Genomic DNA, 11,195 nt, shown 5'->3' with positions numbered 1-11,195 from the left:
GCACCAGCCAGGAGGAATGGTTCCTCGTCTGTCCTCCCTCAGCTAAGGGAGCAGTTGCAGAGGTAAGGGGGAGCTTGCTGAGATGTTTTCACCTCCGTAAGAGCAGGGTCTTGGCAGCAATCCCACGGGAGCCCCCTCGGGTGGCTGAGCAGTAGCACTCGTAGGTGAGGAGCACGTTGCTCTGGCTGGGGCTGTTAAACGGAGGGGTTTCTACAGCAAGTGGGAATCCATGAGAGCTGATGTGCATTGAGCTGTTCCCTTTAGCTCTCTAGATCTGAGTTTGGTATTGAGAGTATTTGTACTGGAGGAGTATAGTCTGGGAGCAAACCTGCCTCTGCTCACTGCAGGAGTAACAGCACCTGACCTCAGGTGTTACCAGTGACGAGAAGCAGCTGGTTCTTCTGTATCCCACGCTGTTCGGTCTGGTGTTAGCGAGTCCCTTCTCACCGGAGCCTGACTCTGGCGCTTCCTTCAGGGAAAAAAAGACCTCGGATGGCTGTAGAGCACTGGCTGCACCAAAGCTGCTGGTGTGGGCTTTGATGGTGCGTCCCTTTTAAATGACTGTCCGTGTGCCGGAGGGAAAGCTGGTTTCCCTCTGTTTCCCAAGCTCTTCTATGACAGTAAAAAGACAGTATGTAGCTTCTACTCTTCCCTTTAAACCCGCAGTGAAACTACTTGAGGGTCGTGCTCAATCTGCTATGAAAACCTTTGTAGCTATGGAAAGAGTGCTCTGTAATCACTAAGGGGATTTACGTGTTTCATTTCAAAACTACTTTGTTTGGAGCCAGCACTAAAATCCTACCAAAGGAGAGCAAACAAAGTGGCATATGACAGCCAGCTTGTTAATTGTGTACAACGTGGTTAATTTTACTGGGTGATGCACATACCTACATGTGCACATGCGACCAAGTGTCATGGGATGTATGGAAGAATTGATTAAAACCATGCCTTTCCCACATCTGGGTTATATTAGTCCAGGGAGAAAATATGCAGCTTAAAATCTCTGTGGATAATTAGTGTGACATGTTGCTTATCAGAAGGCACCCTTTCTTAGTGCAGCTCAGCAGAGGAGAGGGCAGGAGGAATAAACACCAAAGCTGCTTATTCGCAAGCGATGTCTCTGGTTTCTGGCAGGGGTTGGCTCGTGGTTTTAATAAATCTGTTCTGGACATGTTGGCAATGGCATGAAAATAACAGGGCTTAATTTCAGCCTGGGTATTATTATTTTGGTGTCTAATATGTTATTATATATAAGCCAATAACAAGCAGAGTCTATATGGTGAGAACAACTTTCACATTAATGCTAATGAGAAGAGCACAGTTTGGTTGAGCAGGGTTGCAGGGGGAGCCAGTGCTGGTAGCAATAGCAGCCGGAGGGCCTCCTGCTTTCAGAAAGCCTTTGTTCGGAGAAAAATGCAAAATCAAGATCCCTGGGGGTGCGGTGGTGGTGGTGGGGCAAGTGAAAGATGTCAGCATTTTTAAAGGGAGGATAAGATATCAAACAGACTATATAATAGGACTCCACTGGATTCAGGGCTTTTTTTGTAAGATTCTAGTGTATTAAGCCTGGGAAAGGTATGAGTGGAGTGTAACATTGATGATGGGATGTAATATCTCTACTCTGAGTTACACACTGGGCAAATCCAGCGCCTGCTGGGAAGAGGTAGGCTGCAGCTTTGGGGGGCTGCCAGTGCCATTGCCTGGTTCCCCTGCATGTTGCTGCTATTCCGGAAGATGCCAAAATCCATACCTTAAAGGATTTGTATATTATAAATTAGGCAGGTAAGTCAATGAGATAGTAAGAATGAACGAACAAATGAACATTATGTGCTGGGGAAGTAATACAGCTGGTGACGCTTAAATCCAGCTGTGTGGGAGAGACTTACTGGCTACTATTGTTTCCCTTCCCTGACATGAAATAACTTAATCCCATAGCTGTCGGTAATGTCTGCTCATGGCGCAGTCCCGACGGTCTGCAGAGCATGCGGTGTCAGGACCCACGGCTTGCCTCCCCGCGTGCTGGCAGTGCCGCTGCGGAACTCAAAATGAAAAAAAAAAAAAAAGTCCTTTGCTTCATCTATAGGACAGCACAATGCTTCCCTGTCCTGCAGGAGAGAGCTTAGTAAATCATTCTGTGATCCACGGAGGGGGATTTTCATTCCTTCTATAACCTGGTGCAGGTTATTTGATTATTGTTACTTGCTTTGGGCAGCGGCATTGGAGGACAGGTAGGTGCAGGCTCTGGCAGCTATTGCTGTCTTGCTGCATGTGAACCATGCCTTGTGTTTTCTTTGCACTTCTGTGCTTTGCAAGCCTTCAGCAGTAAAATGAATGAACAGAGGAAGGAGAACAAAGTGAAACCATCACTGTGATGCTGTTGCCCTTTCCTGAGGATAAACAAGGGAGCGCTGTGCTTAAGGTGTGTTCCTGAATGGTTGCTGCACCATGGGATTAGCAAAGACAACACCAAAAAGCAACGTGTCCAGAAAGCTGTTTGTAACTGCATCATCTGTAGCGCCACTGACCAGGCACCACTAGACCCTCTTTGTCAAAATGTTCTTATTCCCTGTATGTCGGGGCAAAAGGGGGAAAAAAGTAGCTTTGTTCCCTGTGGGGTTCTTGGGCAAGATGTATTTGCCCGCCCCTCTGACCTGTCACCCTGAAGATCGCAACCCCTCCTCCCCTGAGCACGAGGTTAGTTAGTGCCTGGTCCTTCCCACGTGTTCTAACCTCTGGAGAACATCAGCCCATCCTCCAAACCTGAAGCTGCCTTGCACGAGGCTTCCTGGACATGCAGTACACCTCGATTTTTCAGCTCATGCTGGAGGGACATGCAGACATGCAGAGCTAGCTCAGCCCCGTGAGGAGCAGTAGCTGTTCTGATGGGCACCTTCTTATGATGTAGGAATTGCTGAGGCTGGATTACTCCCTCAGTAATTTTCGCTGTTGCGATCCTAGGTTGTGCATGGAAGACCAGGTAACCACTTCGTTCACAGAGCAGCTCTACACGCCTACACGAGCCCCAAATAAGCCTTGTCACGCAAGAGAGATTGTTTGCCTCGAAGTAATCCCATGCTGGCAGACGCGGCACTTTGGGCCAGCCAACTGCCGTCTCATCCGCTGCGGGGCTGGAAAGCTTGGGTGAGTGATAACGGAGGGAGACAGGGGGATTGAAGGAAAAGGGGTGTCAGGATGAAGGCAGCAGAGAGTACTGGGGGCTCTGCTCTTGTGCACCTTTCCCAAGCGATGCACTGTGAAAAGCAAGCGATGCGCCACATTCTCCGGTCCTGGGGCCGGGTGCATGCCTGGACAGCAGATGCCATGTGCTTGCAAGCATACACAAGCAACCCTTCCTATCCTAGGAGTAAAATGTAGTTCAAACACGGGACTCTAAAACAGCTCATCTCAGGGTGGGACCCTGCAGCTAGTGGGTATTTCTGGTGCCTTCGGTTCAGCTTTCTGGCTGTAAATTGAGGATGACAATTTCTCACGGAGGATAAAATTGTTTGTTCCTGTGAGTACTCATGGCAGTGAGAATACCACCAAAATGCAGTGCAATGGGTGGCTCTTCAGCAGCTTCAGGAGGTGCTGAGTAGTTAAAAAATTCAGGATCCCACAGGTGAAATAACCGTGTTACTGTATAACCAAAGGCAACATCGTACCATCGCAGGTGAATAATGAGACTGAATGCACATGTCATCAATAGCTCTAATATTAGGACTTCCTAAATGTTGAACGCTTAACATAGCAAATCTGATCTTCCTGTAATAAAGGTTTGTGTGCAGTTATCTAAGGTATGAAATAGGAGACTTGAAGAGATTTTGGTCATGTGATCATGGTTCATTGGGAAGATTGAAACTCTTTGTCTGCCATATGGACCTGTTTCTGTCCCAGGTGGTGTGTCTTCTCATGGCCCTCTCTTTGTGTTGCTGAGACAGGGAAATCTGCACCACCTTTTTTTTTGTTGTTGTTGTTCCAGATTGAGTATCTGTAAGCAGACATTAATCACCAGTTCTTGCATCCATAATCCCAGCTTGTTTCAGCTTCTTTTTCTCGGAGATGGTTTGTCCGAGTGACTATTCCTCCCCACAGCGTGGGATAACTGGGCTTCTCCATCCCACGCTCCAGTCTCCATCACCCCAGGGATCTCATGGAGGGGCTCACAGTGCCTCCACTCCCCCTTGTCAGTGTTGTTTTCCTGCTCCCCCTGGCCTCACGGAGCCTTTAGCCCAGTGCCTCTGCTCTAACATCCCATCTGACATTTCCTGAGGGCTTCCTTGCTGATACGGGCTTCCCTCCTGTTTGCTGCTGGATGCAAGTCTTGCTTTTCCCCTTGCAGCTCTCCCTTTCTGCTTTCTTGTGGCTTTCTGCCCTGCTGTCCCCTGCCTGTTTCCTGGCTGCTTATCTCCCTTTTTTCCGCTCATTGTCCCCTGTTCCTGCAGCTGGAGCCAAGCCTCCCACCGCTGGCTGAGGGGTACCAGGGCCATTTGCCCCCTCCCATCGCCCCATGTCCCCTTTCAAGGTGGTCTGCGGGTATCAGTTACAGGGAAATTTGCCCAGTCTTTGAAGGATTTAAACTGAAATGCCCAGGAGCTCTTGCTACATCTTTGACCCCGTGGCAGCCCTCATGATTTAATGTCAGATTTCTCCCCCACCCCAGGCTGCCAAGAAATGAAAGTGCTGAAGCTGCTGAGAGAGAGGTCTGGCTTCTCCTCGCCTGTGTGGGTGGATGAAGTATTCTTCCTTAGCTTTGCCCCTGGAAATGACTGCGTCTGAAACTGGATCAAAACAAAACAACCCCAGGCCCTAAACAGCTGATATTTAATATTTCAGGCTGTGCAGACACTCAGTTGCTAAATATTCAGCTCAGGGCTTACAGCTTGGCAATGGAGAGCTGGGTGTTATCGGGAGAAGTACTGGGCAGTCTTAAACACCACAGTGTGAGACGCCCTTCAGCTGATGTCTAAGTACTGAATAACCATTGCCCAGCGTGGCCAGTTTCTTCTTGAGGGCAAAACACAGCACAGGATGTTCCTAACACACTACTTAAGGGGAAGGGGGGGGGGCATGAAAAAAGATGTTAGCATTGCATGTCAGTCCACAGTTTCAGCACATTCATCTTTGTTTAACATCACGGTGCATCTGCAGCTGGCAGGAGGGCTGGCTCTGGATGGGGCTGGGGAAGCTCTTCAGGCTACAAGTTCTGCTGTGAAAAGGTTCCCACCCCTCCAGCATGTGGCTGCTGTGACAACTGTTTAGCATCAGCTGGAGCCCAAAAGATTCTCATGCCTTCCAGGTATTTCTGGGAGTGGTTCAGAAAGCCAAGAAGTGCAGTTTTACCTTAAATGGCCCTGAAGATCAGTCAGGCTTTTGGTCCTTCCCCTATTTAAAATCACATAGTAAATGGTAAGCAAATGCTGATGCCAACATTCCTGCCATCATTATTCTGAAAACAGGTTAACTGAAAGGTATTTAATCCTTGAATTTTCATGCTGAATTCCTGGTAACCCTCTCTTACCCATTGTAAAATCTGTTAATTCCAGAAGACTGTTTGACTCCCTTCAGCTAAAATTCTTTTTTGCTTTTGATGTCCTTCCCTACAATTTGCATCTCTGTCTTTTTGAGAATTTAGGTGTCTCTGGAGCTTGATTTACATCTGTAACTAAGGCTTTGTCAGGGCTCCCTGGGAATATGCATGGTGGACCCAACAGTGAATAGGTTTCACAGGGCTTTACTGTGCCAGCCCATGTGCTCAGAGGTAGGGCTTTCTTGCCATTCCCTGTCCCTCTGGGACCAGGAAGATGTTTGGCTCCAGAAGCATCCATTTGTCTTCCTCGGGCACTGCTTGTCGGAGAGGGGGAAATTTCCCCAGTGCTCTGTGAATGGGATGAATAGGAATAATAGGAACTCTGTGAGCATCAGCTACACAAGACTGATGGGCATCCTGTGGCTTTCAGGCATTTAATTCACAAGAAATAAAGGCTGAACTTCGTTGCTTGTCCCAACCACCACCTGGGCATGTCTGTAAACCACCCTCTACCACAGAGGAAACTCTTCTGCTGCTGCTGTGTGATAGCTTACAAGTGATACCAAGTCCTATAGTATTTTGTGTAATGAGAACTGAACTTTGAAGAACTCCCTCATTCCAAAAATTAAAATCAATGCATGCCTGCTTCTGCTGACTGACCTGAATATATCTGAAATTCAGTGTGGGTTTTGAAAGGTTTCAGTTTCAGCAAGGAAGGAGTTAAAATTTTTTGCCTGGGAGCAAGGAAATTCTTAGTTTTAGTGCAGACATTTTTTGCAGGGTTAGAGGGTTGGATCAACCGTGGGGAATTAATTCATACCCTCCATGTGCTAGAAGAGGGATACACATCGTTGCTAACATGTTTTGTTGCCAAAGACTGTTTCCAAAGGAGCCAGGAGACATGTCTTTGCATTCAGCTGGATTTTGGAGTATTTTGTTCCTGGAAGGTTGAGAGGAAAAGGTAAATGTCAGGGTATTTCTGTCTTTGCCAGCACATTCATGGAAAACGTATTTAACAAACAGCTTTCCCCTTCACTGCTCTCAGCCTGTGCTCCCTCCCTGACCGAAGATCTCAGCCCCTCAGGGGTCTCTTAATGTATCATTCACCAAAGAGTGTCTGGTGACCTTGCAGGTTCTGAAGAAGCGTATTTTTCTCCCTCCTTTTCTTGTCATCCCTATCTTCCACTGATGCTTCATATCTCTCCTTTTAGTTCCACGTTCTCCACCACATCTTTTTTTGGCAATGTATCTTCCATATTGCACCTCTTGTCCTCTCCTGGGCATTTCCCTCTGTGGCTGTTCCCAGACACACAGGAATCCTCCTCTGCTCCACACAGCTGCAAGGCACAGCTGGCTCTCGGCTTCTGCTCCTTTGCTCTGCTCAGGCGGGGGCTGCATCGTGGCCTTTAACAGCCCCAGGAGCAACACCCGCCAGCGCAGCAGGTGCCTGGGCTGTGCCTGCAAGCCGGGGTGACCGAGGATGTGGTGGGGAGGGGAGGGAAGGCCAGCAAGTGCTGGTAAAGCTGGGACTAGAAATATAAACCCATTTGTGCTGTGTGACAACCTGCCTTTCCGAGGCTGTTCGGCCCAGTACGTGCTGTGCTGATGGAGCTGGGAGCAGATGCAGCAGGGAGGCAGGAGCGAGCATGTCTGCAGGCCATGAAAACCAACTGTGGCTTGGAGGAAGAGCCTGGCAGTGTCCTTTCTCTTCTGGAAGAGTGCATAATGCCTTCCCCTCTAACCTGGCTAGGAGTTTTGTGTGTATTGACACTAAGAGGATGAAAAAGTATTTCCTTCATTTTTCTGAGTAAGAAAAAAATCATCCCACAATGGACATCTTGCACAGGCATTAAAGGAATTCTCACATGGTGCATCAGGTCCAGCAGACCCCATAGAAGAGGCCATCATCACTGTTATGTTCCTAATCACCTTAAACTAGTTTATTAAAAATATTTTTACCTCCAAAGTCTTCCTAAATCTCTTCCTCTTACAGTATCTTAAGACACGCAAGGTATGCCTGTAAACGATATTCACTTCTAGTACCATTATCCACAGGTATCTTCAAGTATCACATTGTCTCTCATGGAAAATACACCTTATTAACTTTCTGTAGGAAGAGAAACATGGGTCATTGTCAAGGACATGCAAATATGCTAAGTATTGTGACTAGCAAAATCTAGAGGTCCTCTTGGGTCTGCTAGCATGCTTGCAATGTGCTTTCCATGCTGACATACTCTGTTGAGTCTTATGTATGTTTTACGGCTGATTTCTGTTTGATAGTGTTTTTTTCCTACTTGCACTCCATGTTTTAAAGTAGTCACCCAGTATCTACCAAAATGATAGATATTATTTCTTTATAAAATCCTTTTGGACGTCTGTTACAGTTTTTAAAAGCATTTTGCTAAACCTTTTGAGAGCAGGAAACAGTCCAGGAAAGTTGCTGGTCCTACACTAAGACCTACCCTGTGTTCAGCTCATTTGGAAGAGAAGCCTGATTTCCATCTGATGTCAGTGTTTGATGGCTTCCACATGCCCCGTATTTTAAACAACTTAATCTGATCATATTCAAAGAGTGTTTGTTTGGACTGTGACTGATTCTGAAACTGTTTCATATCAGGAGTTACTTGATACGCTTTGGTGGTATGTGGAAGGTGGGTGCATGACACTTCCACCTATAAACTCAACTGGGGCAGATTCATTTCATGCTGTTGCAAATTACACGGTTTGGGTTAATCTCCCCTTAAATTCCATACTTTTGAAGATAGACTTCAGATTTTAACAAAAAATATTTCATGTAAAACATTGAAAGACCCATCTTCTGCAGCCAGTTAAAGAAGAGAGTCTGAATTACTTGGTAAAAGAAACGTGCTTGATTGCCCGAGTACATTAGACACTGGGCTTTGAGAGTCAAGCATATTGTTCAGATGAAGAGTCCATTAATTTTTGAATATATGCTGCTGAATTTTATTTTTTTTTTGACAGAGGAGAAAACTGTGATGTGGCTTGAGATGCTGTAATCCAATCTGAAACTGGAGCAAGGAATGATATGTTAATATATTATTCCAGGAATGCGTGCAACCCCAACAAACACAAATTCAGACCTGTAAGGGAAGTTTGGCTTTTGCCAATCCGTTACTTGAAATGATGCTGTTTATTGAAAAAAAGAGAAAACATCAGAAGATAAAGACATCTCCTCTTCACCACCTGTAACAAAAAGTCAGTTTCAGCATTGAAACATGTCCAAAACTGGCCATGGCACTGCTGTACGCCAGTTATGTTTTACAAGGACTTTCACGTGTGGTAAAGCCATTGGATTTTATGTTTTGTGGAAAGGGACGGGTTAATGTTTAGCACAGCTCTCCTTCGGGACTTTAAGCTGCACAGGGGGAGCAGGGGAGGTTGGGGAGGAGGTGGACACGTATCTCGGGGGCAGAATCACTTAGGGTGAGCTATGCACTGTGCAGGCAACTTGAAGATAAATGGCAGCCAGCTCTGGGTGGTCTAAAAGCTCAGGGTTGAAGCATAATAAAGTAGGGATTTGTTACATCAGTGTCTTGGTATATCTTGCTCCTTTCCAGGAAGGCAAACAGTAAGTCAGTGTAATCAACACTGGCACCAAGCTAAACTTGCTGCCTCAGACTTCGCTTAGGATCTACAAGGACTGTTGCCAGAAGGTCAAATATCCTCAATAAACCACGCAGGAATTTCCTCCATATCACTGCAATATCGAGCTCTGCCCACGCTGATCACAGGCAGGAGAGCATTGGCAGGAGTCCGAGGAGCACCAGTGCTTCCATGGGAAAGCGGCAGGAATATGAGCATGGCCACTGCTGGGAGGAGAGGGAAATGACCTCCATATTTCCAGATTATTTCACTATGAACTGTTTGTCTTTTTCCATGTTCAGGTGTAAAATCTTACTTACCTTGCAGTGGACCCCAGACAACATCCCACAGTACCAGGCACAGTTACAGGACACTTCCAGCCTCAAAGACTTTACAGTCTAACACCATTCTACGTTCAAACTTTAGTTGTAGTAGTTGTAGTTTTATAGGAAACTAATGGAGCAACCCAAACAAGTGTGTGCTGACCTATCTTGTTTAAATAAGTAAGGTAGTTCAGACTGTTTAAAATAGCCGATCTCAATGAATTCAAGTTGATTTTTTGACTGGTGCATCCAGCTGATGGTGAGGTGGGGCTTGTCTTGTGCAATGAAGTCTTCCACGGGCAGAGGTGGATCTAGCGAAGGACATGGTGTTTAGTGGGAACCCACAATACTTCTTAAACATCTCTGAAATATCCTTTTCTCGGAGCTGACTCTGCAAAGGGGAGACAGGTTTCCAAGTCTCAAATGACATTTCTCGGTGATTTTTATAAATCGGTATTGCAATCGAGCTATACAAACCATGGGAACAGCATAAAAATGGCTGTAAGCCCAAAGTAAGCTGAACACATGGTAAAATGAAGGTAAAGTGAATTTGGAAATGGGGTTCCTGTCTGACTAGACTTCACGTCTTAAATCTTGCTCTCTGGCAGCATTATTCTGCCACCTGAACTCTCCCTTCCATGGCAATTTCTTTAAAACCATGCCTGTATGTAAGAAGAGGTGGTGCTGCTCCTACAAGCAAACACACAAACAAAAATGCATAAAAGTACGCGGTACCTGGTAAGCATCCTCATCTCCAGCTGCCTCAGAGGTGCAACTGAAGCTTGTAACTCCTCGTTCCAGCCAAGACCTTTTCTTTCCCATTATTTCATTTTTAAAGAATACAATAAATTATAAAAATTACTTCTCTGGCTTTTTTCTATTTTTAGTTTAGTTGGTCCTATCTCTGTGGGAGCCCTGCTTCTCACTGCTCAGCCATTCCCATCTTGCAGGCTCCTGTGCGTTGCCAGTGCACCGCTGATGCCAACCAAAGCAAAGCAGACACCTGGAACTACCCCCTCCGGCTACACAAACTTAGTTGGGGGCTACCTGTTGTTTCTCCCAAGGATGCCACAGAACCAGTTAGGAAAATCCCTTCATAACCCTGCAGGCAGCAAACCTGGAAACTTGGAAAACCAAGCCTATGAACCATGAAAAGACACACAACATCTTTGCAAAGCTTCTGGGGAGAAACCACAGGATTATTCCAGTAACAATGCCTGGCGCCGGGAATGGAAAATCACTCGCTAGAGAGTTAAACTGTCTCCTTGCCTTCTCTGCATGAACCGGTGGCTCATCTCGGGGATCTCGGCTCTGGCTGCTTGTTGAACCAAGGCAGAAAGCTAACAGGGGTAACCATTGCTGTGCCAGGTATTAGGGATATATATTAAGTCAATACATATGTCTTTGCGGTATTGCTTATGGGTAAGTAGAAAAGGTTATTACATTCCCACACGACGTGTTACAGGCTGGTAAAGCTGCTTTGGGTTGTATGTTACCCACAGGTACAACGGTTCGTTTCATAGCAGAAAGGCTGGATAAATTAAAACCCTAAAAAAGTCTTTTCTTGATACAAGTGTAGCTGATTTTCTTTGGCCTCGTTTGAGTTTTCTGGATGCTGAGCAGAATGAAAGCAAATACAAAATTGGAGTAACAGGGATCAAGCTCTAAGCTATATACATGCAGAGTTTTTTCTAATAATATATGTATGTATATACAAAGTTTGCAGGGTTTGCAAGTGAAGA

This window comes from Falco cherrug, chromosome 8 (assembly GCF_023634085.1).
Source record: "Falco cherrug isolate bFalChe1 chromosome 8, bFalChe1.pri, whole genome shotgun sequence".
NCBI lineage: Eukaryota > Metazoa > Chordata > Aves > Falconiformes > Falconidae > Falco > Falco cherrug.
Note: the sequence above shows the minus strand (reverse complement) of the source record.